The following is a 6,347-nucleotide window of genomic DNA, read 5'->3' on the forward strand; positions in this document are numbered from 1 at the left end:
AGATAAAATGTGAGAGGGACTTGGGTGGATCAATGATGATAATGTGCTCTAAACTGGGGAGTGTGGTGAACTCAATCATCTGTACCTGTGGGAATGAATGAAAGACTAAACATTAGTTACTAAAGGTGCTGGTGGTGTGCATTTCCTACTGAGTTGGGTAGGATTGCCTGCCAGGAGGCCTTTCCCCTGATCCAGAGGGCTAACTGGTCAGGTGAAGGAGTATGACCAAGAAGTGGGCAGGTAATTTAGGACTCCTACAAAATCACTGTCCTCTTCTCTCCCCAACCCCCTTTTTGTCTGTTTAGGGGATCAGAGTCACTCAGTCCCTTTCTGTTCTGTTCCTTTCAAACCCTGATGCCCTTTATGGTTGTCCTTCCCAGACCGGGGCACTTTATTTATAGAGTATTTCACCACACTTGAACCTGGACTGTTACTTTATGGGGGGGGGGCAGGAAAAGCCCCCAGAGTTGCAGCAGTTCCAAGCAGTACTCTGTGTATTCCCATGACTGTCGTCAGGGCCATTCCTGCTTGGATCTTCCCCAGAGCTCCCTCTGGTGTCTTTAACAGCTTCTCCTTTTCCTTCAGTTTGGTATCACCTGCTTTCTATCTTCTAAGAATTTTACTTTTTTTTCCCTGGTTTGCCAAAAGCTCATGTTTATCTTTTAAAAGAATTTTTCTTCTGCTATTTTAATGGAGACGGTAAATGCATGTACTTTATGTGCCATCTGGAACCCGAGGCCTCTGAATTGGGTCTTGAAGGATGAATAGAAGTTTGTGAGGCATTGTGTGTTGCAGGGTGGGGGTGGTTAGAGGAAGAGTATGGAGGAACGTGAGCATTAGAAGACAAGGGAATAGTATGTTCAAAGGCACAGGACATCACTGGGGCCTAAGGTGTCTGAGGAAGGCTAAGAAGTTAGTTAGGACCTTCCTTCATACTTGTGCTTATTCCAACAGCCTGGCAGAACCATCAGATACTGAGTTTTACCCTATCCATATATTCATCCAGCTCGCAGAACCAAATGTGGGCATCTGCTAAAACTGTGGGTTCTCTCTCTCGTAGATGCCCCTGTTTGTGAAGGAAGCTCTAAGCAGGTTGTTGCCTTAGGCAAGAAGCCAGGGAGTTGATAGCTACATGTCTAGGCTGCCAGCATATGACATCAGAGTCATTGCAGACAACAGCCCCGTACCTTCTGATTTCAAGGGCATTCACTTTGGTAGACTCAGGAATTGCACAGGTTCCCACAAGAGCCAAGAGCAAGAGCCAAGTGAGAGGAAGTAAGAGACCTCTTGGCATTGTTCTGAGGTTCAGCGCAGCCAGCCCTGGAAACTGGGTGGGGGGGCGGGCGCGCGGGGGGGGGGGGTGGTATCCTGGGAAGAGAGAAGGACCAGAGTCCTCTGAGGGAAACCCAGGTGGACACATTTGTTTTAGACACAAGGAAATTCAATCCATCTCTAGTCAAAATTTTGAATGTCCCTTAAAGGGATCCTGATCTGCTTTACGAAAGCTATCTTCATGGGGCACCTATGTGGCTCAGTTGGTTAAGTGTTGGATTTCGGCTCAGTTCATGATCTCATGGTTTGTGGGTTCGAGCCCCACATTGAGCTCTCTGCTGTCAGCACAGAGCCCACTTTGGATCCGCTGTCTTCCTCTCTCTCTGCCCCTCCCCCGCTCATTCTGTCTGTCTCTCTCTCTCAAAATAAACTTAAAAAAAAAAACCATCTTCACTTTGCAGAATGATTCCCCAGGTAAGCTTTAACATAGATTTATGTTAGGATTTGATTTACATACAACCTACCAAGAATATGCCCTCTGTGAAATAAGAGATAAATGTATAATAATGGCCTACCAGTGCTTCTCAAGAAGGGACTCATGTGCTTTTCTGCATGCCTGGTTTTCAAAAACTGGTTTGTCATCCTCGAGATGTCTCCCACACTATCTTGGAGAGAAAGCTTATGGCATATGGGCTGACTCCACACTCATGCTGATGTCACCAGACCCAAGTGAAAAATATGCAGCTTTCAGGATCAAAATAAAACGTTCCCCTAGGAAAATTGCTACTGCTGTGGCTCATTTCTAGTCACATTCTTTTATTATTTTATTTTATACAGCCTTTGCTAGATGTCAGGCACTGTTCTGAACACGTGACTAACATGAACTCATTTAATCCTCCTAACCAATGAGGTAGTCCAATATCCCCATTTTACAGATGGGGAAACTCAAATGCACAATGGTAAAGAAATTTACCCCACAGTTTCCAATAAATTTAGGAGGGAGAAAGCATAGCATTTTGTGTATATCCAAAGAGTGCATGGGTTAAAACAAATTGACAAAAACAGAAATAAGGTGAGGTGTGGTTGATGTGTTTCCAAGCTAATGAATGGGAACTTTTAATAACAGTTCTAAAGTCTAGATGTCTGTGTCCATATTACAGAGGCAGCAGTGAGTCTCAAAGATCCAGGTTTGATTCACAGTTGCCCCCCCCCCCCCCAATGGTTATGCAGCACTGAGCAAGTCACTGGTTGTGGGCCTTGGTTATCCATCTGGGCAATGGGGATCAGGAGGTATATCAGTCAGCTATTGCTATGTGACGAATTGCCCTCAAAATTAGTGGTTAAACAGCATTTGTTATTCTGAGTCTACCAGTTGGTTGGTGGCTCCGCTGAGCTAAGCTGGGCTTGGCTGGGCTCATGCATGTATCTGCATGTAAGTGACCCTGCTTATCTTGGCTGGGTGCTCTCCCCTGTGTGAGGGCCTGGGCAGGGACAACTGGCCTGAGTAGGTTCCCCCCGCACATGGCCTTATCCTCTAGCTTGGACTTGTTCTCTTGGCAGTGGCGGGATACCAGAAAAGAGAGAAAATTCTCTTGCAGCCTAAGCTCAGACTAGCACAGCATTCCTTGCACAAAGGTAAACCCAGGTTTACGAGGGTAAGGAAAGAGATTCCACCTACTGAAGGGAGGAGGTACAAAGTTATTTTGCAAAAAGCACAGATCTAGAAAGGGGTGTAGTACTGGGATCATTTATGTAGTAAGCTTACCACAGGAGATGGACTCCTCTAACTTAGAAGAGAGTGTAGGGGTAGTGGGGGTCTTTAAAGTGGTAGGGAGGCCCAGACAACTAATGTCAAAGACCTGACAGTGCTTTGAGAATTATAAAGCACGCCATGATTAGTACGTCTGAGATTGGTATCCTACCTCACCTGTGGGAGTGGGAGTTCCTTGAAGCAGGGCTGCGTCCCTCTCTTGCCCACCCCTTCAGTACTGAGGCAAGTTTCACAAGTGAAAGGAAACGGAGAAGCAGAGAAGTTACTGGCAACCGGGCACACTCTGTTCTCACCCTCAGAACCAAAGACAGACTTCAAACCTTCTGGAATCTGAGAAGCTCCCTTCCCTTTTGCAAGCTCTCCTTCCCCTTCTTGCAACCCTGCCCCCACCTCCAAGGGAGTGAGGCAGGGTATTACCTGTCTTCCTGACAACTGAGCACACACAAGGGTGAGTTGCTCAAGGTCACCAACTAATGGGGGAGGGACACACTGACCCTGCTCAGGGAACCCACCTGAGGGACCGAGGGACTGACACTGATGGCTGAGTGCAGGTACTTGCTGTTCTGGCTCACGGATGGTATGGTGTTGACTTACAGATGCCTTTTGGATAACACAGCTGGAGCCTTGGAAACCCATCCCCCACTTGGGATCCTCGAATTTCCCTGCTCTTCCATTCCATGGCCTCCACCTCCCGCTCCTCCAAACTGCCTTTCCCAAACACTGGTAGGACTGCATCACATTTCTGCTTACTAATGAACTAATGTTTATTGAAATCTTACAATGGGCGATGGGCTGGGTGCTGTTCTAAGCTCTTTCCTTGATTTAACTCATTTAATCTGCTCAATTCTGTAAGGTGGTCACTATTTTTATTCCCCATTTTGTAGATGAGGCAACTAAGGCACAAGAGGTTAAAGCGACTTATTCAAGGTGATATCGTAAGCAAGTGGCAAACAGGATTTGAACTCAAGCAGTCTGGTTCCTGAGCTTGGGCTTCTCAGGCCAGAAAACCCCTCTTTTTAAAAATAAATAGTAACAATAATATAATGATTAACATGCATGGAATCCTTACTATATGCTAGGTCCTGTTCTGTTACATGCATTAACTCATTTGATTCTTATAATAGTACTAGAGAATGGGGGGGGGGTACCATTATTGTCCTCATTTTACAGGTGAGGAAACTGGGGCACAGTCACACCACAGGGATGGGTTGCCAGACACTCTAGCTCCAGAGCCAAACTTTATATACCTCTGAACTATCTGATTCCCCAAGGGCTGTTCAGCACAAGGGCCCAGCATCCAAAGGCTCTTTGGGTTTATGCAGTATGATCTCTGCTTTTTCCACCAAAGTATATCTTTTGTCTCTTGGCCTATGCATGTTTTTTCCTTCCCAACAAAACCTTGAGCCCCACGAGGCCAGATCTGAGGTCTGGTAGTTGCCTCACTTTCTCCAGCTCACCACAAGAGGCCTATCAAATAAGTAGCAGGGGCTGGTGGCAGTCTGTTGAATTGAACCACAGAATGTCAGAAGGTGAAGGGATGATCTCTCAGAGGAATGAAGTGGTCACCCACCATGACTTATGCATTCGACTTGGTCCAGAACTTACTGCCGTGGCTTCCAGACCCCACCAGATCCTTCAGATCCTTTCTGTAAATTAAATCCTGCTTAATATGCCCCCAGGAGGCTAGTACTTAGAGAAACCAACATCACAGCAAAGAAATACAAATGAAGATTTTGTTAATGGAGTTCCTAAATTAACACATTTTAGCTTGGGGTACCTGGGTGGCTCAGTCAGTTAAGTGTCCCACTCTTGATTTCAGCTCAAGTCATGATCTTGAGGTTTGTGAGTTGGAGCCCTGCATCAGGCTCCATGTTGACAGTGTGGAGCCTGCTTGGGATTTTCTCTCTCTCTCTCTCTATCTCTTTCTCTCTCACAAATAACTTAAAAAATGAAACAAAGAAGCCCTGCAAATTTTGGTCCAACGCACAGCAGGTTATAAACTTGGTGATTAAACCTCAGAATGGCCTTAGTTTCCCCATAACTATAATCTTTTTTTATAATTAAAAAATTTTTTAATATTCAGTTATTTTTGAGAGAGAGAGAGCGTGAACGTGAGTGGGGGAGGGGCAGAAAGTGAGGGGAACAGAGGATCCAAAGCGGGCCATTCACTGACAGCAGACAGCCAGACGTGGGGCTCCAACCAATGAACCATGAGATCATAACCTGAGCTGAAGTCTGACAACCAACTGAGCCACCCAGTCGCCCCCCTGCCATAATTATAATCTTAATTTCTCCTTTGTGAGAGGGAGTGTGTGTCGGAAAGAATGCTTCTCACCTTACAAAAGGGAAAGAAAGTTGAGTTACCCGAGGTCACCCAGAAAGTGAAGGGTTGAGTCAAGGAATAGAATCCCTTTATTCCATCAGGAGATGGGGTGAGATGACCTTGCAAGACCTATTTCAGATTGGGGTTTCCATCATCCTGCATTGTCAGCTCTCCTAGGGAAACTGAGGTCCAGGAAAACTTACAAAAAGGGCCATGAGTGCTAAGTAAGAACTCAGCAGCACTCAACTGGGATTGAAGACTTAGAAACACAAGGCTTTGAATGCCTCCAGAATATGCTCAAGAGCCTGACAGTGACTTACAAGACCCTCAGGTCCGGATTCTTCCAATATCATTTGTGAGAACTAATAAAAGGAAACTTCATTTATTATTTTATTTTTAAGTAAACTCTACACCAAATAAGGGGCTCAAATTCCCAACCCCTAAGATCAAGAGTCACACGCTGTAGCAACTGAGCCAGCTAGGTGGCCCAGGAAACCTCATTTAAAGTGGAGTCAAAGGGGTGCCTGGGTGGCTCAGTTCATTAAGCATCTGACTCTTGATTTCAGCTCAGGTCACGATCTCATGGTTCATGAATTTGAGCCCTAAGTTGGGCTCCATGCTGACAGTGCAAAGGGGGTGGTGGTGCCGCTGCTTGGGATTCCCTCTCTGCCCCTCCCCCCACTCATCCTCTCTGTTGCTGTCTCTCAAAATAAATGAATAAACTTAAAAAAAAAAAAAGTGGAGTCAGAAGGAAGAGTTCTCATGCCCTATCACTCCCCAACTACAGGCCCAACAGGAAGGGACACACCTTATAAAATTTTATTACCGAGCTGGAGGAAAAAGGGTTTTTTTCTCCCTAGCAACTGCCCAGCCAATGAGACAATGCCACAATTCAGCCAATGAAAAGCCACTATACTTCAAACTCTCAGTTTACTTCAATGGACTTTTTGTTTCTAATAGCCCCTCCTAACTTCCTCCTTT

This window comes from Acinonyx jubatus, chromosome C1 (assembly GCF_027475565.1).
Source record: "Acinonyx jubatus isolate Ajub_Pintada_27869175 chromosome C1, VMU_Ajub_asm_v1.0, whole genome shotgun sequence".
NCBI classification, from domain to species: Eukaryota; Metazoa; Chordata; class Mammalia; order Carnivora; family Felidae; genus Acinonyx; species Acinonyx jubatus.